Below are 24,769 nucleotides of genomic sequence, written 5' to 3' on the forward strand. Positions count from 1 at the left end.
GGTATATCAAGTTGTTTGTGGAGATTTAATTCGCTGCTCCTGAGGCTGCTGGGTAAAATTTCTAGTTCTCTTCTTTGTTTGCACAGCTCCCGTGTTTCAGCTATGGATTTGGCCCCGCCCCTTTGTGTAGGTCGCCTGAGGGCCTCTGTTCTTCGCTCAGGACGGGGTTAAAGGAGCAGCTGATTCAGGCGCTCTGGCTCACTCAGGCCGGGGGGAGGGAGGGGCACAGAGTGTGGAGTGAGCCTGTGGCGGCAGAGGCCAGCATGACGTTGCACCAGCCTGAGGCATGACGTGCATCCTCCTGGGGAAGTTGTCCCTGGATCATGGGATCCTGGCAGTGTTGGGCTGCACAGACTCCCGGGAGGGGTGGCGTATAATACACTTCTTTGTGTTTCCTTATGGTCTTTGTTTTAAAGTCAGTTTTGTCTAATATGAGTATTGCTACCCATGCTTTCATTTTTGTTTGCATGAAATGTCTTTTTCCATCTCCTCACTTTTGGTTTGTGTGTGTGTTTCACCCTGACTAGTGTCTCCTGTCTGACACTAGTGACTTTCACCGTGACTAGTGTCTGTTGTAAGTGGCATATTGAAAGGTCTTGTTTTCTCTTTTTTTATTCTTTTTTTTAATCTAGTCTACTGCTCTATGTCTTTTGATCAGAGCATTTAGTCCGTTGACATTTAAAGTAAGTCAGTATAGGTATATATTTATTGCTATTTTATTCCTTGTTTTGCAGTTGTCATTCTAGTTCTTCTTTGTTCATTTCTTCTTTTTGTTTTTCCTCCTGTAATTTGATGATTTTCTTTTGTAGTATGCTTGAGTTTCTTTTTGGTTTTTGTGAATCTGTTTTAGGTTTTTGACTTGTCATTACCCTGGTTTTCAAGTATGTTAACCCATAACTATATCTACTTGCTTTAAACTGGTATTCATTCAAGTTCAACACATTCTAAAACATCTACATTTTTATACCCCCCTCCTCTGCATTTGTGATCTTGATGTCCTGTTTTACGTCTTCATGGTTACCCTCTTACTGTTTATTGTGGTTATAATCATTTTTATAATTTTTTGATTTTTAAGAAATCTTTATATGGTCTTATTTATGTGATCTTCAATTCTTTTACATATTTGCCTTTCCTATTACGATTTTCCCTTTCTCATAGATTTTTATGTCTTTTCTACTTAGAGAAGACTCTTCAATCTTGTTTTGGGGGCAGGTTTAGTATCGCTGAATTTTTTAGTTTTTTGCTTCCCTGAGAAATGGTTTATCTTTCCTATTCTAAATGATAATCTTGATGGGTAGAGTACTCTAGATTGCAAGTTTTTCCTTTTCAGGACTTTGAATACATCATACCGCTCTCTTCTGGCCTTAAAAGTTTCTGCACATAAATCAGCCGATAGCCTTATCGGGGTTTCCTTGTAGCTGACTGTTTCTTTTGTTGCCTTTAATTTTTGCCATTTTGATTATGAGATTCCTTGGAGGTATGTCTTGGGTTCATCTTGTTTGATTTGTGCTTTCTGTACCTGGATATCTGTTTTCTTCTTTAGGTTTGAGAAGTTTTCAACCATAATTTCTTCAAATACATTTTTGATCCCCTTCTCTTTCTCTTCTCTTTCTGGAACCCCTATTGTGCATAGGTTGGCATGTTTTGTATTATTGCATAGATCCCATATGTTACTTTATTATTTTTTTAATTTCTCTCTCTGTCTGCTGTTATAATTGAGTAATTTCCACTATTCTATCTTCCAGATCACTTATTTATTCTTCTGTGTCATTTAGTGGGCTACTCATTGCTTCTAGATTGGTTTTTATCTTGGCAATTGAGTTGTCTATTTTTGATTGGTTCATCTTTATAGTTTCAAAGTCCTTGTTACAGTGATTTGTGGTTTTATTGATGAGTTTTCTTAATTCACTTAACATGTTTACTACCACCTTTCCTAACTCAGGGTCTAGTAGACTGATGAGCTCTGTTTCATTATTTGTTCTTTCAGGGGATTTCTTTTGTTCTTTTAATTGGGAATACTTCCTCTGCTTTTTCATTTTACTTACCCTTTTCTGTTATTATATATTTAGGAGAAACAGTTATCTATTGTGGTCTTGAAGGGATATTTTATGTGGGAGCATCCCTGCGTAGACTGTGTGTGTCCAGTGGTTTTGGCGTGAGGGCTGTTTTTTGTAGGATACAAGCCAGGTCTTTCCTCAGGGTGTTCTGGCCATTATCTCCTTGATAGGACGTGTGGTTGTTGCTGTTGGTATATCTGAATCTTGTGCCAGGTGTGAGTTGAGGCTTCCTCTCTGCTCCATGACTGCTGCTGCCCTGTCAGAGGTGCAGTCTGCTCCCCAGTTGTTGGAATAGAACCCCTGAGGGTCAGGTTCAGTCAAGCTCCCTTGCCCTTGAGTGCATATCCTGGCCCCAAGGAGGTGATTGCAGAAGCAAGTGAGGCCTGTGCAGTCACAGACGACCTATGCGCTGCCTCTATAGGCATCTGTGGTTCCACCCAGAAGAAGCCCAAGGTCACATCTCTTTCTGTTTTGTTAGTCCCAGATCTAGTGCAAGGCTGCATTGTGGAGGAGGCTGGGCCTGGGGGTAGGAGCATTGTGGCTACAGGAATTGAAGTAGCTGCACTGCCACCAGAAATTTGGGCTGCTCCTCTGGCAGTCTTCTCCCAGGACCTGTCTGCCCCAGATCTAGTGCTAATGTGGAATGTGTAGTGGCGGATCTGGAGTACACTCACTGGGAGAGGAGTCGCTGTGTACTCCTGAGTGTACTGACAATGGCTGCTGTTGCCCTGCCTAGATCACATCCCATGCCTCCTGGGCTGTCTCTATGAGCTAGATCGAGTCGTTTCCCAGAGTCCTGTCCTAGGGTCTGTCTGCACAATATTCAGCACTTCACCGCCTTGCACTCCTGTGGTGCCCCCCACCCCCACCCCGTGCACACTCTGACAGTGTCCACCATGACTACACCAGGATCACACTCCAGGTCCCCACAGTCTGTCCCTGCACAGCTAGACTGAGTATTTTCTCAGTGCTTGGTTGGCCCAGACTTTGCACCAGGCTATTGTTGCATAGTGAGCAGGGCCATGGTGTTAGCTCCATTTGGATTGAGAAGTGTGGTGAGGAGGCAGTCACCATCGCAAGGCTCTCTCTGCCCTGATTGTTGTCAAGTCAGCATGTGCACACTCCTCACAAGTAGCGTCTAGGCTTCTCCAGCCCTTCTGTCTGTCCTAGCAGGTTATCCCTGCAGGTAAGTGGGCTGGTCTGTTCCATGCAGGACCCTAGGACCAGGATGTCAGAATGTTGCTCAACCTGCTTGCTTGCCAGGTGAAGGTCCACTCACGTGGACCTTCTCTGCCTTTCACATTTCTCCCAGGGGTTCAGGTGCCGATCAAATGCCCCTTTTTCCCCATCTTACCCAGCTACATGGAGATCTTTCCTACAGCTTTGGGTTTATAGGAATTATTCTGCCAGTTTCCAATTTGTTTTCCACTAGATTTGTTCCACATGTAGATGTATTTTGTGTATTTGTGGAAGGAGGTGAGTCCATGTCCTCTTACATCTTGATCCCCCTCTGTGAAATGAAGAGACTCATTTTATTTCTAAGCCATGCATAGGTTGAAGGTGAAAGGATGGAGAAAGATATTTCATGCAAATAGTAACCAAATGAGATTAGGGGTGACTATATTATTTTCAGAAAAAAATAAACTTTAAATAAAAAATTGTTTTAAGAGAGATAAAGGGACCTTGTATATAAAAGGATCAGTTATATAAAAGGGTCAGTCCTTCAAGGAGGTATAAAAATTTAAAATATATATGCAGCAAATATCAGAACTCCTAAATATGTGAAGAAAACATTGTGAGAATTGAAGGGAGAAGTGTACAGTTCTACAGTAATAGCAGTAGACTTCAGTACCCTAGTTTTAATAGTAGATAGAACAACTGGACAAAAGATCAGTAAGGAAATAGAAGACTTGAACAACATTATGGAATAATTGGACATAACAGACATTTATAGAACACTCCATGCAACAACAGAACAATACACAGTGTCCAGGATAGACCAAATGTTGTGTCACTAAATAAATCTTAATAACTTATAAAAGATTAAAATCAAAGTATATTTTCTCATATCAGTGGAATGCAACTAGAAATAAACTGAAATGTGTGGAAAACTGGAAAATGCACAAATATGTGGAAATTAAAAATACGTAGATTTAAACAACCAATGGATCAAAGAAGAAATAAGAGAAATTAAGAAAATATCCTGAGATAAATGAAAAGGAAAATAAAACATACAAAACCTTATGGGATGCAATGAAAACAGGGAGAAGATGTAACACTTCAAAAGCCATTTTATGAGGCCAGCATTACTCTGATACCAAAGCCAGACAAAGATATTACAAGAAAGGAAAGTTATAGGCCAATACCTCTGATGAATGTTGAAATACAAATTCTCTACAAAATACCAGCAAAGAGAATTTAACATAACCAAGTAGTATTTATTCCTGGAATGCAAGAATGGTTCAACATATGAAAATCAGTCATGTAATATACCACATTAACAGAACAAAGAAAAAAACCCCATAAAATCAGCTCAACTTATGTGGGAAAAGCATTTGCCAAGATTCAGCACCTTTTTGGGATAAAAATGTTCAGCAAACTAGGAAAAGAAGAAAACTACCTCAACATAATAAAAGTCATGTGTGAAAAACCCAAATTAATATCATACTTTATGGTGAAAGATTGGGAGCTTTTCCTCAAAGATCAGGAGAAAGACAAGGATGCCTGCTATGACCACTTGTAGTAAACACATAACTGGAAGTCCTAACCAGAGCAGTGAAGTTAAAAAAAAAAAAAATATATATATATATATATATATATATATATATATATGCGTCCAAATTGGAAACAAAGAAGTAAAATTATCTCTGTTCACAGGCATTTTATATTTAGAAAACCCTAAAGATTCCATACACACAAAAAAACCCTGCTAGGTCTACTAAATTAATTCAGCAAAGTTGCAAGAATCATTTGCAATTTTATACACTGTCAAAGGACAATCACAAAAGGAAAATTAAAAAGCAATTTTATTTATAAGAGCATAAAAAATAAAATATTTCAGAATAAAATTAACCAAGGAGGTGAAAGCCTTTGTATACTGTAACAAACAAAATTTTGGTGAAAGAAATTAAAGAAGAAATGAATAAATGGAAAGATATCACAGGTTCATGGCTTGGAAGACTTAATATTATGTCAGTACTGCCCAAAGCAATTTAGAGATTTAATGAAATCCCTATCAAAATCCTAATGATGTTTTTGCAGATGTAGAAAACTTCATCTTAAAATTTACATGGAATCTCAGTGGACTCCAAATGGCATAATAATCTTGAAAAAAGAAAAACAAATTAGGAAGTCTCATGCTTCCTGATTTCAAAATTTAATACTAAACTACAATAATTAAAACAGTGTAATATGGCATAAATGCAGACATATGGACCAATGGAGTAGAATGAAGAACCCAGAAATAAACCTTTGCATATATGACCAAATGATTTTTGGCAAGGGTGCCCATACTACTCAACAGGGAAAGGACACTCTTTTAAACAAATTGTGTTGAGAAAACTGGATATCCACCTGCAAAGGAATGAAGGTGGATTTTTACCTTAAACCACATACAAAAAATAACTCAAAATGGATCAAAACCTAAATGTAAAAGCTAAACTATAAAACTATTAGGAGAAAACATAAGGGGGAAGCTTCATGACGTTGGGTTTGGCAGTAATTTCTTGGATATGACACCAAAAGCATAGACAACAATAATAAAAAAAATAGATAAATTTGACTTCATCAAAATTAAAAATTTTTGTGCATCAGAGGGTGCTATCAAAAGAGTAAATAACCCATGAATTGGGAGAAAATGTTTGCAGACCATGTATCTGAAAAGGAATTAATATCCAGAATATAAAAGGGACTCCTAAAACTATACAACATCAAAACAAAATCCCAAAGAACCCATTTACAAAATTGGCAAAGCTCTTCAATAGACATTCCTCAAAGTTATGTAAATGATTAATAAGCACATGAAAGATGTTCAACATGTCTAATTATTAGGAAAATGCAAACTGAAACCAGAATGACATACCATCTCACAACCATTAAGACGGCTATTATGAAAACAAAGAAACAAACAGAAAATAACAAGCATTGGTGGTGCCATGGAGGAATTGGAACCCTTCTGCATTGCTGGTGGGAATGTAAAATGGAGCAACTGCTCTGGAAATCAGTATGGTGGTTCTTCAAAAAAACATAGAATTACTGCATAATACAGCTATTCCCCTTCTGGGTATATAACCAAAGTAACTAAAAATAGGGAATCTAACATATTTGTATACACGTGTTCACAACAGCATTATTCACAATAGCCTAAATAAGGAAGCAATCCAAGTGCACATTGACAAATTAATAACTAAGATGAAGCATATACACATTGTAGAATATTATCTACCATCAAAAACGAAGGAAATTCTGTTTTATGCAAGACGCATATGATCTTTTTAGACATTATGAAAAATAAGCCAGTCACGAACAAATTCTGTATGATTCCACTTACATGAGTTACCTAGAGAACTCAGATTCATAGAGATGGAAATTAGAATGGTAGATTCCAGGGCTGGGGGAGTTATTGTTTAATGGGTATGGAATTTACTTTAGGAAGATGAAAAAAGTCTGGAGTTGGAGTGTAGTGATTTTTTAAAAACAATGTGAATGTATTTAAGGCCACTGAAATGTACACGTAAAAATAGTTAAAATAGCAAATTTTATATTTTGTATATTTTACTAAAATTTAAAAAATTAAAAGAAACTAATACATATATAGTTGAGTTGTAGTAAACAAGTAAGTAAATACACAAGACTCATGGAACACTATTTCTAAAAATGTTTTCTAAAGAATTGAGTAAGGACAAGATTTATCCTATTAAATTCTGGCAGTGCAGCTGAGTTTTAGCATTGAATGTATTAACTGAATACTTATAAAAGTAGGGACAACATTTCAGAATAGCATGTAAATATTACATATTTGATAAAAATACAATGGAAAATTTGGGTGAACTGAAAGAGACAAGGAAAATAAGATATTCTTTCTAATAGTAAGTAGTCAAAGAAATCATGTAAAAAGTGTGCTAATAATCCAAATATAAGAAGCACAGGAAAATTCTATTATGTACAGACATACCTTGTTTTATTGTGCTTCATTTTATTGCACTTCACAGATATTTCATTTTTTACAAATTGAAGGTTTGTGGTAACTGTGCCTCAAGCAAGTCTGTCGGTGCTGTTTTCCAGCAGCATTTGCTCACTTCATGTCTCTATGTCACATTTTAGTAATTCTCACAGTATTTCAAACTTTTCATAGTATTATATTTGTTGATCTTTGATGTTACTATTGTAATTGTCTTGGGGTGCCACAAACTGCACCCATATAAAACAGGGAACTTAGTAAATGTGTGACTGGTTCACCAGCTGGCCGGTGTCCTGTCTCTCTCCTTTTCCTAAGGACTCTCTATTCCCTAAAATACAACAATATTGACTTAGGCTAATTAATAACCCTACAAAGGCCTCTAAGTGTTCAAGTGAAAGAAAGAGTCACATGTCTCTCACTTTAAATCAAAAGCTAAAAATGATTAAACTTAGTGAGGAAGGTATGTCTAAAGCCAAGAGAGGCTGAAAGTGAGGCTTCTTGTGCCAAAAAGTCAAGTTGTAAATGCAAAGGAAAAGTTCTTAAAGGAATTTTAGTGATACGCCAATGGACGTACAGATAAGAAAGGGAAACAGCTCTGTTGCTGATACGGAGAAAGTTTAGTGGTCTGGATAGAAGATCAAACAAAGTACAATATTCCCTTAAGTCAAAGCCTAATCCAGAGTAAGGCCCTAACTCTCTTCAATTCTGTGAAGGCTGAGAGAGGTAAGGAAGCTGCAGAAGGAAACTTTGAAGCTAGCAGAGGCTGGTTCATGAGGTTTAAGGAAAGAGATCATATCCATAACGTAAAAGTGCAAGGTGAAACAGCAAGTGCTGATGTAGAAGCTGCAGCAAGTTATCCAGAAGATCTAGCTGAGATAATTAATGGAGATGGCCCCACTAAACAGTAGATTTTCAATGTAGGCAAAACAGCCTTATATTAAAAGAAGGTGCCATCTAGGACTTTCATAGAGAGGAGAAGTCAATGCTTGGCTTCAAAGCTTCAAAGGACAGGCTGAATCTCTTGTTAGGGGCTAAGGCAACTGATGACTTTAAGTTGAATCCAATGTTCATTTACCATTTGGAAAATCCTCAGGGCGTTAAGAATTATGCTCAATCTACTCTGCCTGTGCACTGTAAATGGAAGAGCAAAGCCCTAGATGACAGCATATCTGCTTACAACATGGTTTGTTGAATATTTTAAGCCTACTGTTAAGATCTACTTCTCAGGAAAAGATTTCTTTCAAAATATTACTGCTCATTAACAATGCACCTGATCACTCAAGAGCTCTGATGGAGATGTACAGTGAGATTAATGTTGTTTTCATGCCTGCTAACACAACATTTATTCTGCAGCCCATGGATCAAGGAGTCAAGTTTTATTACTTAAGAGGCACATTTTTTAAAGCTATAGCTTCCATAGATAGTGATTCATCTGATGGATCTGGGCAAAGTCAATTCAAAACCTTCTGTAAAGGATTTACCAGTTTAGATGCCATTAAAAATATTCACAATTCATGGGAAGTGGTCAAAATGTCAACATTCACAGGGGTTTGGAAGAGGTTTATTCCTACCCTCATGGGAACAGAGTGTTCAGAATATTACATAAAAATAGTTGGTAAAGCAGCATGGTTTGAGAGGATTGACTCTGATTTTGAAAGAAGTCCTGTGAGTAAGATGCTCTCAAACAGCATTGCATGCCACAGGGAAATTGTTCGTGAAAGGGAGTAAACTGATGTGACAGACTTCATTGTTGTCTTATTTTAAGACACTGCCACAGCCTCACCAGGCTTCAGCAACTTCCACCCTGACCAGTCAGCAGCCATCAACACTGACGCAGTATCCTCCACCAGCAAAAAGATTATGACCTACTGGAGGCTCAGAGGATGGTTAGCATTTTTTAGCCTAAAGTATTTTTTAAAGGTTTGTACATTGTTTTTTAGACATAATGCTATTTATTACACACTTAACAGACTATAGTATAGTATATACATTCATTTGCACTGGGAAACCAAAAAATTCATTTGACCTGCTTTATTGCAATATTCTCTTCATTGTGGTGTTTTAGAACCAAATACACAATATCTCCAAGTGATGCCCATAGTCTTAAATATTTTATAAATGAACAGAATTTCATAACAAAGCTGTCGGAACACATACACATCCCAGTGTAAACATAGAGAACAAACAAAAAAGGTGGGGTACATACAAACGAAAGTAGAAATTAACTAAAAGAGAAAAGTAGTAGAACTATTGAATAAATCAAAAATTAGTTCTTTGACAAAATAAAAAAATCAAACATTGACAATGAAGAAGAGATAGAAAATATAAATATGCAAAATAAGAGGGAAATGAGAGGGAGAAATAAATGAGAAAATGAGAGATAAGGAAAATTTTGAAAAACTCATAAATTTTCATAAAAGCTTATAAATACTATGTAAACTTAGATTATAATAAATATTTTCTAAGTAATTTAATTAGTATTTATTAAGTGGACACTAGTAGAGATACAGAGATAATGAAAAAATTTCCACAGGAGAATTATAGAAAGTTATCACAAAGAAACACATTAAAAAGCACTAGGCTAGATGTTTTTCAGGGGAATTTATTAAACCTCAAAGAATAGATGATTCCTGGTTACCTGACTTCTTTCTATAGCCTAGAAGACTAGAATCATCCAGATTCTATTCCTTAAGCAGATATATTTGATGCCTAATCCTAATAAAGATCGCACAAGACAGAAAAATACACATTAATTCCATTTGTGAATATCAATGCAAAGTCCCTTAATAGGAACAAAGCAAGCAGACTTTACATTTAAAAAATCAATGGAACAATATAGAAAGCCCAGAGATAAACCCACGCACATATGGTCACCTTATCTTTGATAAAGGAGGCAAGAATATACAATGGAGAAGAGACAGCCTCTTCAATAAGTGGTGCTGGGAAGACTGGACAGCTACGCATAAAAGAATAAAATTAGAACACTTCTTAGCACCATACACAAAAATATACTCAAAATGGATTAAAGACCTAAATGTAAGGCCAGAAACTATAAAACTCTTAGAGGAAAACATAGGAAGAACACTCTATGACATAAATCACAGCAAGAGCCTTTGTGACCCACCTTCTAGAGAAATGGAAATAAAAACAAAAATTAAAAAATGGGACCTAATGAAACTTAAAAGCTTTTGCACAGCAAAGGAAACATAAACAAGATGAAAAGACAACCCTCAGCATAGGAGAAAATATTTGCAAATGAAGCAACTGACAAAGGATTAATCTCCAAAATTTATAAGCAGCTCATGCAGCTCAATATCAAAAAAAACAAAAAACCCAGTGCAAAAATGGGCAGAAGACCTAAACAGACATTTCTCCAAAGAAGATATTCAGATTGCCAACAAACACATGAAAGGATGCTCAACATCACTAATCATTAGAGAAATGCAAATCAAAACTAACTACCATACAACCCAGCAATCCCACTACTGGGCACATACCCTGAGAAAACCATAATTCAAAAAGAGTCGTGTACCACAATGACCAGGACAGTGGCGGACGTGGGGAGACCAGCATGGAGGCTGTGATTCAGGAGTCCCAGGATGGGGCTGGACCAGGAGGCAGAGGTGTTGGGGGCAGAGAAAGGGCTGGAGTCTGGTTGTAGCCAAAGGAAGAAATAACAGGATGGCCGGGGGAGAAAGCTGAGGCCTGAGAGGTGGTGGCCCTGCCTCTTCCCGCCCATCATGCGCTCCTGTGGTCCCCACCTGCTCAGCACCAGGATCGGCCAGGTGAGCGGCGGCCCCAGGCTCAGGTGTCTGGATGGCTGGTCTGAACCAGGACCTGCACAGAGGGATACGGGCCGTTGAGGCCAAGTCCCTGGCATCTGCCCTCCACTGGATAGGCGGGAGACCTGTGTCCAGGTTGGGGAGAGCATGGCCTTGGCCTGTGACCTGGCCATGGGGGCTGTGGACGGGCAGGAGAGCCGTCTCCTTCAAGGCATTTTCCTCTTTCCCTGAGGGCCATGGTCTCCTAGGCAGGAGACAGTAGAGCTGGAATTTGAACCCAGCACCTCCTCCAAGCTCCAGACATCCCCGCCCTCTGGCCCCTAGACGGCTGAGATGTGGGACGCTGGCCAGCCCTGCTTTGCTGAGCAGGAGGACCAGGGACCAGAGCTGCAAGCCGGGGGTCCCGCCTTTACAGCCAGTCCTGCAGACCCCTCTGAGGGGCTCAGAGCAAGGGCTCCCCACCCAGGGGACCCAGGAGCCCCATCTCACCCACTCCTTGAAAGCCTAGTTTTCCCTATCTGTCAAATGGGAATCAGAAGAGCAAGTATCCTGGTATCTTACTGAGAATTGTCTAGATCCGTGGCTTTCAAGCCTTTTTGAGTATGATCTATAGTGAGAAATACATCTTATATCCTGCCCCCCACAAAAAAAAGCTGTTCATTGCAGCTCTATTTACAACAGCCAGGACATGGAAGCAACCTAAGCGTCCATCAACAGATGAATGGATAAAGAAGATGTGCCATATATATACAATGGAATATTACTCAGCCAAAAAAAGAAATGAAATTGAGTTATTTGTAGTGAGGTGGGTGGACCTAGAGTCTGTCATACAGAGTGAATTCAGAAAGAGAAAAACAAATACCGTATGCTGACACATATATGTGGAATCTAAAGAAAAAAAAATGGTTCTGAAGAACCTAGGGGCAGGACAGGGATAAAGATGCAGGTGTAGAGAAAGACTTGAGGAAAAGGGGACAAAGTCCCAGGAAAGCTGGGACAAAGTAAGACAGTGGCATGGACATGTATACACTACCAAATGTAAAACAGATAGCTAGTGGGAAGCGGCCGCATAGCACAGGGAGATCAGCTGGGTGCTTTGTGACCACCTAGAGGGGTGGGATAGGGAGGGTGGGAGGGAGACGCAAGAGGGAGGAGACATGGGGATATGTGTATATGTATAGCTGATTCACTTTGTTATACAGCTGAAACTAACACACCATTGTAAAGCAATTATACTTCAATAAATATGTTAAAAAAAAAAAAGAAAAAAACACTACATTAAAAAATACAATGCAACCATAGCAACTAGTCAGTGTTTGTTATAGTTCGGTTTTCTGGTCATGGAATATCTGTTTTACCTTCCCTCTCACACCACCTTCTCAAGTGATGCAACCCTAGCATACATTATCCAAAGGAAGTTCAGGGTTTCTGGGTGATTTACAGTCATTTTCTTTACAACTGAAGGTTGTGCTTTATGACAGAATAATATATGCATGATAAAGAGAACTTATCTGCACCCACCCTCCTCAACACACACCCAAAATACAATGGTGTAGTGAAAACAGGATAATTGCAGTGAAAACTTCCACTACAAAAAAAAAGGAAATATTTAGAAATACACAGCAGTCTGGATCATAGAAATAATAAATTACTGCTGGGCCCAATGTGGAAAATCTCTCAACCCTGGCATAACAGGATCTTAATTCTGTTTTGTGAGTAACTCACCAGTACACTGTTCTCCAAGGCTTTCTAATGCCACCCTGTGGGACTGTTCCTGTTCCTTTTCCATTATTATCCATAGACATGTATGAAGTGGCTGCTAGGGTATATCCTTCTTTGGGGGCTGCCCAGTTTTTAGAGTCCATTTCTTACTGGTTCAAGTTTAGAGGTGGAGGGTTGATTTAAGATTAAAATAAGCAATGCATTTTAAAAATTGGCTTTGATCTAATGACAAGAGAATTCCTCAAAGCCATTGAGCTTCAGATCTATCTGCTTCCTATCCATTTATGTACCAGCAACTACCTAACCACATCCAAAATAATTTCCTAATTCTAATCGTAAATTCTTTCCTCTCTCTCTCTTAAATGCTGAACACCTTTGAACACCTCGAGGTTATCTGAAATAATAGGCTTATCTATTTAGAAAAACTGTTAATCTTAGCTTTGCACAAGGCTGTGTGATTTTGTTTTCCTGATAATCTGTTGCTCAATATGACTGTTATAAGTCCAGAAGCAGCCAGAATTTTCCGAACTTTTGAGAGTCTCCAAATGTTAGGACTCTTTGTTTGCTTTCATTTCATTTTGTAAACCGTATAATTATTTCTTGAACTTATCTCTTTCATAAAATATATTCCGGAAGCATAAAATAAAAGCCAGTGCATACTATCATTTTAATTTTCACATTTCCTAGAACTACAGCTTAGTAGGCATGTGGTCAGTCTACTATATCAAGGGAAACAGCCTTAAATGATGTACTGCCACTGTCCAAGGAGTTGACATGTTTCTGAGCTCTGATATCAATTTCTCAGATACTGTATCTGATTGCTAGGCCAATGCCATATAGTTTATGTTTATACTGTGAAATTGTTTTACCTCAAAGTACCATTTTTATAATTAAGAAAGCACTGTTGCTAGATAACAGACAAAAATGTGTAGTGGCACAATCATAACAGGATTTTATTTTAAGCTCATATAAAGTTCATTTGGTGTCCCCAATCTGTTAGTTCTTCTCTTCCGAGACATGACAAAACACCAAGCTCCTTCTGTCGTGAGGGAAGATTCCTATGCTATCTTTACCATGTGTCTTTCAGAGTCACTGTACATATTAATCTCAAGACAGTACAAGGAGAAGGAGAATGGAAAACTATTTAGGGTCAGTTTTTATCACTGAAGGTTAGAAGTGGCCCCATCCCTTCTGTTCACATTGTTTGTTCAGATTCTTCCAGCAACATGTTATTGTTACCTTGTGCTTAGCATTAGCCCTGAGGTGGCTGGAAGGTTTCTGTCTCTTCCTGTTCTACTTCTGCTTTCAGTTGCCTCTGGACAGCTGTGCACAGAGGTAGTTTCTCTTTCCATGCTCTGTCCTGCAGCAGCACACTGCATTTCTCCTGGTGCAACCTCAGTCTTAGTAAGGGTTTATGTTTCAAGGCTGTGGGAATAAATAGCACCTTCTCAGGGTTTCTGGCAGTACTCTCTATGACTAGAAATTGATTTCTATCTGTGGTAGGTTTTAGAAAGAAGAGAAGGAGAAAAATAGAATTCCCTGTCCCTCCCTAAATAGTAGCAAACTTCTGTTTATATCAATGCTGGGTCCAGGGGTTTTTCATGGACCTTTCCTAGGCACAAAGGACTTTTATCCTTTCTCTAGAAGTTGTATATATTTGCCTGCTTTATGGCATCAGTGAAGAGAATTTCCTATCCTTAGACAGATTTCACTTCTGCCACTCCCCAAAAGACCATAGGGTTGAGAGGGTGTTTTTCGCGTCACCGCCACTTCAGTGGCTAAAGACTTGCTTCCTATGGGAAGAAGTTCCAGGGCAGGCATTGTGGCTGAAAATCATCTCATGCATGACTGTGCCACTGAGGGAATTCACTCTTGTCTTCAGCCCTGCCTAATCTTTCTCCTAAGCATCTGGAGGAAGCCTGTGGAAAGAGCTCTCCACATATCTGTGGCTCCCAGTTATGCTAAACTGATAGGATAGCCCAGCTCGGTCACAGTGATTCATCATTTCAGCCAACGTCTCATCCTTCTATTGAAGCACCTATATCTTCTCTGCTTTGAGAAAAATGAAACAGTTCATTTGTCCCTCTTCTCCTGGGAGAGGCTTGTCACTTGAAATTAAGTCCCTTGGTGGTCTACAGACAAGTATTCTGTACTTTCCAGGAAAGTTACGCTTTTGTAAATGGTATGCCTTTTTTGGTTGTTAGGATAGAAGTCACATTCCCTTGCTTTCCACATCTTAAGTGGAAGCAAAACTCTGTTGATTATTTGCTATGTCTTTTTAACTACACTGTAAGCACCATAAAGGTTTTATTTATTACTGTAAATTGAAGTATGTAACACTTCAGATATAACAAGAATTAGACTCAAAATTTTAATGAATGAATAAATAGTACATTAATGAGAATATATAATGTTCTAAAAGGAAAATAAATAATATTTGTTTATACACGCACATATCCTCTCTTCCCCCCAAAGCTACATACTTCTTTTTTACTCTCATATCTCTGAATTTTATGCCTCCATGACACTTGTTACAATTATATCATATGTGTTTGTGTGGAGATGTAGGTATAAATATTGGATTAATGTTTTTTTCTCTCACCAGACTACAGAGTTCACAAGGATATATTTTTGTTTACTATTGTTTTCCTAGCACTTAGAACACTATCAAAAGCAGGCCCTCAAATACTTGTTGAATGGATCAATAAATGCCAATGACGCAAAATAGGCAACATCAGGGAGATAGCAGAAAAATCATAAAATAACGCAGTATTTTCATTTCAAACATGACAAGAAAAGTTTAGGCAACTGTATTTGAAAGAGGTATTTAAAAAATTCAGTTCAGACTCTTTGTTGTATACAGGAAGAAATTAAGGGCAGGAGAAATTAAATAACTCAAAGTCATCAATTTCATTAGTGGCTGAGTCTGGAATAGAAACTAGGTCTCCTGACTCTAAATGCATTGCTCTCTTGACTAGTTGCTCTGAGCAAAACACTTTAAGTCATTGGTTTATGGATATAAATTGCCCATGTTGAGAAATAGGGAAAAAGGAAGATAGGCTTCTAAAATATGTCTCAGCCATGATACCCAATCAGATGGCTATGTTGCAGCAGCTGTCTCAGGGAAGTTATATTCAGAAAAAGCAACGCATCACCAGGTCTCTTAATCCCATTGGGCAGTAAATGGTTTCACAGTGTATCAGGCAGCACAGCAACTGGCATTTAATAAATATTTCCCTCTGAAGGGAAGATGAATGCAAAATAGCTTTAGCTTCATGCTCTAGCTGGTGATTTCCCTGCTGTGCCCTTTATAACATAGGTAGGGGGAAAAAAAAAAAAGGAAGGGCATGAATAGAGTCTGCCAGCTATTCCAGGTATTCATAAGTTCAGAAAAAATCTAAAGTTTCTACTAATAGCAATAATAATAATATATAATAATAATTCTTAACATGAACTGAATGTAATACAAATTGATTATTACTTAAATTCTTAAAACCTTCAACCAGCAATCATAAAAGACCAACAGTCTTTTTTTTTGTGATTAACTGATAAATACATAGGCTTAGAGAGTTTAAAGTTCTCAGAGAGCTGGAAAGTGGTATCTAATTGATTCAGTTCAAAGTTACTATAATATACATAAACAATACAGGCATAGACTGTAAAAATGTAATTAATGTAAGGATCTCTAAAGTATCATCTGGATGCCTTTGTTAGTTTCTTGATTGTCATGGTCAAGGCCTGAATTCCGTGTCATGAAAAGAAATCAACTTTTAATTCTTTTTAAGAGTACATGAAATCATCTCCCGAGAAACTGTATGATGGTTTTCAAACTACCATCTCTATCAGCTCTGACCAATTAAAAGATAATTAGACCTAGCTCTTTAATTTCACATTTTTTTAACCACACAAAAATAAAAAGGAACAGGTAATATTAAATTTTGTAATATATTTTATTTAACCCAATATGTTAAAGATGTTTTTCAATTCAACTTGTAATCAACAAAATACCACAGGGACTTTCCTGGTGGTCCAGTGGTAAAGAATCAGCCTTCCAATGCAGGGGACGCAGGTTTGATCCCTGGTTGGGGAACTAAGATCCCACCTGCCATGGAGCAACTAAGCCCACGTGCCACAACTACTGGGCCCACGTGTCTCAACTAGAGAGGCTGCGTGCCACAACTACAGAGCCCACGCACTCTGGAGCCCATGTGCCACAACTAGAGAGAGAAAAACCCACATGCCACAACTAGAGAAGCCCACATGCCACAACTAGAGAGAAGCCTGTGTGCTGCAAGGAAGAGCCCATGTGCTGAAACGAAAGATCCCGTATGCAACAATGAAGATCCCGCGTGCCACAACTAAGGCCCAATGCAGCCAAAAATAAATGAATAATAAAAATTAAAACAAACAAAAGCCCCCAAACAAAGCTTGGCTCGTTAAAAAAAAAAAAAAGTACTACAAATAAGATGTTTTACATTTTCCATACTAAGTCTTTGAAATCCACTGTATTATTTTACAGTTATCTCATCGTATTTTAGTTACTTTCCAAGTAAGTTTTTTCTAATATATAATGTCCACTAATGTATGTTGCATTTATATTAAAAACATCATCACAGTAACAGTAGTGTCTTTAAAATGCAGACATTTGGAAGAAAATGTCAAACATATATAGTTGTTTATAGGTTTGCCAGTAAACCATGCTTGAATTGTCTTTTGATCTGAATATTAGATTTTTTATTACAGTGTTTCTAGAATAAATTGCATCTTTTCTTTTTTCTCATATGTTTTACAATTAAGAAAAATAATTTTGAATAATGCATCTCTTCTCTGTTCAAGTAGCAGCTAACACCTACACTGCTGTCTGCTATTAAGTATAATTGTTGTTTCCATTACCTGGTGTCGGAGTCATTTTCTGTGTCTGTGAATACTGTCTTCATTACCATCTTTGACTTATTTAACATTGCTTCTCAAACTAATTTTTAGACTGTATATCACATTTGTTTCCACACTGAAAAATTTTCTGTAGTACTGTTTACTCTAATAATGATTTTTCCAAAGGTGATAATTCTTCCAGGAAGCCCATTGTTAATTATCTTCTGAGATCTACTTTTCAGTTGTTCCTAATATGGTTTGCCTTCAAATGAATCAATACTTTCAGTTAATCACATGTTATTATGTCATAATATTGCTTGAATGTATTTTTGTCACATCCCCTTACTGGTACTGATTTTCACTAGAAAAAATTCTTGAACTTCTATAATCAGAGAAGGACCATATCTTTCAACATTCTGGAATGCAGTTTTTGCAAAATAATAGAAAATCAATTAAGAAGAAACAATAAATAAGTACCTCCCATAATACAGTTTTACTTATGCGAAACAAGAATCATTTTTATAGCAAATGGTATTTTATGAAGCTCAAATTTATTTCATAGCACTGAACTAAACAAGTGAGGTAGGAACTGTGATGTTGCTTGGTACTGACTATGTTAGGATGCTGAAACTGACAATTCAACTATCACTCATAAGCAAGTGAAAATCAGTTCAATATATTTTTTAAAAAATCTATTTCATTACCGTTTTATGAATCCTACAAGTAGCCCATCTTGTACAGTAGATGTTGGATATTTCAGAACTAGGAATTCTGAACCTGTAAGGCTGTAACTCCATGAAATTATTCATTCAAATCCATGTCTTTCTTTCTTCGTCTGAGCATTCATGTGTACTTTTCTTTCTTCTCATTCTTTGTTTTCTTCTTCCCTCAATCTCTGATTCTAATATCACATGTCCTAAACTTATCTTTGTCCACACACTGCTTCTCACGATAGACAAGGTGAAAGAAAGGAACAGGAAAAACGAATATATTGTGGAAAATATATTAAAAAAAGGAGGTGAATAAAGATCCAGGTTGCAAAGGAAGCCCTCCCATTTTCTAGATGTTTTCCCTGCTTGCTAGTGGGTGATAACTCCAGCAGCTAACATGCATTGTGTCATAGCTCTGTGCCAGGCACTATTCAAAGTCTTTTATAAATATTAGCTGATTTAATTCTGAAAAGTCTATGAGGTATATCAAATTATTATTTCTATCTAATAGATACTGAAGCCTAGAAGGACTAAGAAATTTTTCCAGAGTCACATGACTAGTGAGTGCCAGGGCCAGGATTTGATCCCAAAGTTTGGTCCCAGAGCCTGAGCATGGTTAATAACTCATGATCTTCTGCTTCTTAACTGCTCTGGAGTTGGGAAATTGTTTATATAACAAAGTATTATTTAGTGACAAAGCTTTACAAAAAATTTCATTAGCTAAGTGATTGAGAGCTAACTGTAGATATGTAATATTATTTTGCAACAACCAAATATTTCCTTTAGTGCACTGATGTGTATCTCCAAGAATGCTATATAAAACATTTCATTTTACAAATACATTTGACCTCAGATCTCTTTTATTGAAGAAATATTATTCTGTTATGGCAAGCAAATACACAAAAGTTGAAAGAATACCGAATTTATAGATAACACATCTTGATTTTGGGCTTATAACACATTATTACAGTGGCCTTTGATTATCACTTAATTTTCTTAGTGAAATTCCTTCACCAAGCTCTGTACGGTGAATTTGCTTATTTAGCATACATTTATAATACATAACTAATTTTCTATCAAAAAAGCAGTCATTGCTGACATTGACACTTCTCAAATAAGACATTGACGTTTTATAGATGAATACTGACATACAATAGCTATGTCACTTGCTATAAGTTACTTAACCTCTCTGAGCCTGTTTCCTTACTCCCACATTAAGAATGTTGCTCTAGATAACTTATAAGGGACTTCATAGCAGAGAACTGAACAAGTTGGTTTGGAGCCCTTACTAGCTCTCATCCCACTTAAAGGCAAATCCTGGAGTATCCCAGAAAATGTCCCTGTAGCTACACAGACACCACAGAAAATCACCTATCCAAATTCACGTAATAGTTGTTTTTGTTTATTCTTTTTCAAATAGGCTTTTTAAAATCATTACTAGGTTCACAGCAAAATTAAGTGGAAGGTACTGTGATTTCCTGATATACCCCCTACCTCCATAAATGGATAGCCTCCCCCATTATCAATATCACCCACCAGAGTGGTATATGTTTCAATATATGGCCTTATATTGACACATCATTACCCTGCAAAGCTCATAGTTTACATTATGACTCACTCTTGGTTTTGTGCATTCTATGGGTTTGGATAAATGTATAATGACATGTATCCAACATTATGGTACCATACAGAGTATTTTTACTGGTCTAAAAATGCTCTGTGCTCTGCTTATTTATCTTTCCCTCACCCCTAATTCCTGGCAACAACTGATCTTTTTACTGTCTCCAAGGTTTGTCTTCTCCAGAATGTCATAGAGTTGGAATCATAAAGTAGGTAACTTCTTCAGTTGATCTTTCATTTAGTAATATGCATTTAAGTTTCCTTCATGTATTTTAAGGGCTTGAGAGCGCATTTCTTTTTAGCCCTGAATAAGATTCCATTATCTGGATTCAAAACAATTTATTTATCCATTCACCAACTGAAATACAACTTGATTGCTTTCAAGTTTGGGCAATTATGAATAAGACTGCTATAAACATCCGTATGCGGGTTTTTGTATAGATATAAGTTTTCATCTCTTTTGGGTAAATACCAAGGAGCATGATTACTGAATCAGAACATGTTTAATTTTGTAAGAAATCACCAAACTTTGAAAGTTTCTGTACCATTTTGCATTCCCATAAGCAATGAGTGAGAGTTCCTGTTGTTCCACATCAGTGTCAGAATTTGTAATTGTCAGTGTTCTGTATTTTGGCCATTCCAATAAGAGTGTAGTGGTAGCTCATAGTTGTTTACTTAAGTTTTGTGTCTGGTTTCCATCCTAAAAGCTAGCATTTAGTTTCTGCCTTTAAATCCAGAGCATTTGGTTTGATGTTCTGGCTTTACTCTCTGCCTTTACTTTCTGTTTTGCCCTCCAATGTAGTCATTCGCATTTTCCTTGACTCTTCACGGGGCTGTTTTAATATCATTTCTGAACCACTTTGACACCCAGCTCAGTTTACTATAACCCTTATCTTTTACCTCATATCCCAAGTCATACATACCTAGGAGGGTAAAATAAATAACCACTGCCTACCTGAAAATGATCCAGCCAATAGAATATCAATTAGGTGCCCTGCCAATTTTTGAGGAAAATAACTAGGCTCCACAACCAGGAATAAAGGGTTTTATTTATCGGTTGTTTGGTACACTGAACACAAAATACAGACAGATTTTGGCTTAACAGTAGTTTTCAACTGTGAAATTATTAACTGAAAAGAATAATGGCTTAGGGCTCAGAGTGACTGGTGTTGAATATAGAATTTACCACTTACTAGCTCTTTGGTCTTGGACAACTTAATTTGCTCCTCTCTACCTCAGTTACCTTTTCTATAAGTTTGCAGTACTAATTTTTTTAATTGAAGTATCACTGATATATAATGTGTTAATTTCTGCTGTACAGCAAAATGATTCAGTTATATATATATATATATATATATATATATATATATATATCTTTTTTATATTCTTTTCCATTGTGGTTTATCACAGGAGATTGAATATAGTTTTCTGTGCTGTACAGTAGGACCTTGTTCATCCATTCAATATATAATAGTGTGCATCTGCTAACCCCAAACTCCCAATCCCTCCATCCCCCACCCCCTTGCCCTTGGCAGCCACATGTCTCTTCTTTATGTCTGTGGGTTTGTTTCTGTTTCATAGATAAGTTCATCTGTGTCATATTTTTGATTCCATGTATAAGTGATATCATATGGTATTTGTCTTTCATTTTCTGACTTACTTCACTTAGTGTGATAACCTCTGACCATCCATGTTGCTGCAAATGGCATGATTTCATTCTTTTTTATGGCTGAGTAGTATTCCACTGTATACATGTACCACATCTCCTTTATCCATTCATCTGTTGATGGATATTTAGGTTATTTCCATGTCTTGGCTATTATAAATAGTGCTGCTATGAACATAGGGGTGGATGTATCCTTTTGAATTATAGTTCTGTCCAGATATATACCCAGGAAAGGGATTGGTGCATCAGATGGCAAGTCTATTCTTAGTTTTTGAGGAACCTCCATACTGTTTTCCATAGTGGCTGCACCAACTTACATTCCCACCAACAGTGTAGGAGGGTTCCCTTTTCTCCACACCCTCTCCAGAATTTGTTGTTTGTAGACTTTAATGATGGCTATTCTGACCAGTGGGAGGTGGTATCTCATTGTAGTTTTCATTTGCATTTCTCTAATAATTAGGGATGTTGAGCATCTTTTCATCTGCCTGTTTGTCATCTGTATGTCTTCTTTGGAGAAATGTCTATTTAGGTCTTCTGCCCATTTTTCGATTGGGTTGTTTATTTTTTTGTTGTTAGTTGTATGAGCAGTTTGAGTATTTTGGAAATTAAGCCCTTATCAAGTCTCATCATTTGCAAATAAAATATCTCAGTCTGTAGGTTGACTTTTTGTTTGGTTTGTGGTTTCCTTTGCTGTACAAAAGCTCGTAAGTTTGATTACGTACCATTTGTTTATTTTTGCTTTTATTTTTATTTTCTTGGGAGGCTGACCTAAGAAAACATTGGTACAATTTATGTCAGAGAATGTCTTGCCTATGTTCTCTTCTGAGTTTTATGGTGTCATGTCTTATATTTAAGTCTTTAAGCCATTTTGGGTTTATTTTTGTGTATGGTGTGAGTATATGTTCTAACTTCATTGATTTACATGCAGCTGTCAAACTTTCCCAGTACTACTCCCTGAAGAGACTGTCTTTTCTCCATTGTGCATTCTTGCCTCCTTTGTCAAAGATTAACTGACCATAGGTGTGTGGCTTTATTTCCGGGCTCTCTATTCTGTTCCATTGATCCATTTGTCTATTTTTTGTGCCAATACCACACTGTTTTGATTACTGTAGCTTTGTAGTATTGTCTGAAGTCTGGAAGGGTTATGCCTCCTGCTTTGTTCTTTTTCCTCAGGATTGCTTTGGCAATTCTGGGTCTTTTCTGGTTCCATATACATTTTTGGATTATTTTTTCTAGTTCTGTGAAAAATGTCATAGGTAATTTGATAGGGGTCACATTAAATCTGTAGATTGCACTGGGTAGTATGGCCTTTTTAACAATATTAATTCTTCCAATCTGAGAGCATGAGATATCTTTCCATTTCTTTGAATCCTCTTTAATTTTCTTTATTGATGTCTTATAGTTCTCATGTAAGTCTTTCACCTCCTTGGTTAGGTTTATTTCTAAGTATTTTATTTTTTGGGGTGCAATTTTAAAAGGGATTTTTTTTTTTTTACATTCACTTTTTTATATTTCATTGTTAGTGTAAAGAAATGCAACTGATTTCTGTATGTTAATCTTGTTTCCTGCTACCTTTCTGAGTTTGTCTGTTCTAATAGTTTTTGTGTGGAATCTTAGGGTATTCTATATATAATACCGTGTCATCTGCATGTAATGAAAATTTTACTGCTTTCCATCCAATTTGGATACCTTTTATTTCTTTTTCTTGTCTGATTGCTGTGGTTAGGACTTCCAATACTGTGTTGAATAGAAGTGGTGAGAGTGGGCATCCTTGTCTTATTTCCAGATTTTAGCAGGAAGGCTTTCAGTATTGAGTATTATATTGACTTTGGGCTTGTCATAAGTAGCTTTCATTATGTTGAGATATGTTCCGTCTATACCCACTTTGGTAAGAGTTTTTATCATGAATGGATGTTGAATTTTATCAAATGTTTTTTTTCTGGATCTATTGAGATGATCATGTGGTTTCTGACTCTTCTTTTGTTAATGTGGTTTATTACATTGATTGATTTGCATATGTTGAACCATCCTTGTTAACTTGGGATGAATCCCACTTGGTCATGATATATGATCTTTTTTATGTGTTGTTGGATTTGGTTTCCTTGTATTTTGTTGGGAATTTTTGCATTTATATACATCAAAGCTTTTGGCCTGTAATTTTCCTTTTTGGTAGTGTCTTTGTCTGGTTTTGGTATCAGGGTGATGGTGGTTTCATAGAATGTCTTTAAGAGTGTTCTTCTTCTTCAGCCTTTTGGAAGAGTTTGAGAAAGATCAGTATAAGTTCTTCTTTGTGTGTTTGGTAGAATTCACCTGTGAAGCCATCTGGCCCTGGACTTTTGTTTGTAAGGGGTTTGTTGTTGTTGTTGTTTTTATTTCTGAGTCTAATTTGCTTCTAGTGATCAGTCTGCTGAAATTATCTATATGTTCTTAATTCAGTTTTGGTGGGCTGTATGTTTCTAGAAACTTGTCCCTTCTAGGTTGTCCAATTTGTTGTCATATATTTGTTCATAGTATTCTCTACTTTTTTAAAATTTCTGAGATATTGGTTATTATTTCTTCTTTTGCATGTCTTATTTTATTTGGTTCCTCTCCTTGGTGAACCCAGCCAGAGGTTTGTTAATTTTGTTTACCCTTTCAAGAACTAGCTATTGGTTTTATTACGTTTTTCTACTGCTTTTTAATCTTTGAAAATTTATCTTCTCTAAGATCTTTATTATTTCCTTCCTTATGCTGACTATAGGTTTTATTGTTCTTCTTTTTCTGATTCTTTTAGTTGGTAGGTTGGGGTGTTTCTTTGAGATTTTTCTTGTTTTTTGAGGAAGGCCTGTATCACCATGAGCCATGCCTGTATCACCATGAACTTCCCTCTAAGAACTGCTTTTGCTGTGTCCCATATATTTTATATGGTTGTGTTTTCATTGTCATTTTTCTCAAGGTATTATTTAATTTCCTCTTTAATTTCACTGTTGACCCATTGCTAAACAACAGTAGCATGTTGTTTAGTCTCCACATAATCATTTTTTTCTCATTTCTTTTTCTGTGATTGATTTCTGCTTTCATGCTGTTGTGGTCATAAAAGATACCTGAAATAATTTCTGTACTCTTAAATTTGTTGTGGCTTGTTTTGTGCCCTAGTATGTGATCAGTCCTAGAGAATGTTC

The 24,769-nt window shown here is 36.9% G+C and overlaps 1 pseudogene across 1 annotated transcript in view; it reads left to right on the top strand.

Annotated features, from left to right (window-relative positions):
• The first annotated feature begins 12,821 nt into the window (after positions 1-12,821).
• Positions 12,822-24,769, top strand: part of LOC114902419 — a 32,794-nt pseudogene continuing 20,846 nt past the window's right edge. The window contains exon 1 of the transcript XR_003795500.1: positions 12,822-12,842. The product of XR_003795500.1 is annotated as a mitotic spindle assembly checkpoint protein MAD2A pseudogene (transcript). The remainder of the gene's footprint in view (positions 12,843-24,769) is intronic.

Source organism: Monodon monoceros, unplaced genomic scaffold (assembly GCF_005190385.1).
Source record: "Monodon monoceros isolate NGI ecotype Baffin Bay Population unplaced genomic scaffold, NGI_Narwhal_1 Super_Scaffold_20, whole genome shotgun sequence".
In the NCBI taxonomy this organism is placed as follows: Eukaryota; Metazoa; Chordata; class Mammalia; order Artiodactyla; family Monodontidae; genus Monodon; species Monodon monoceros.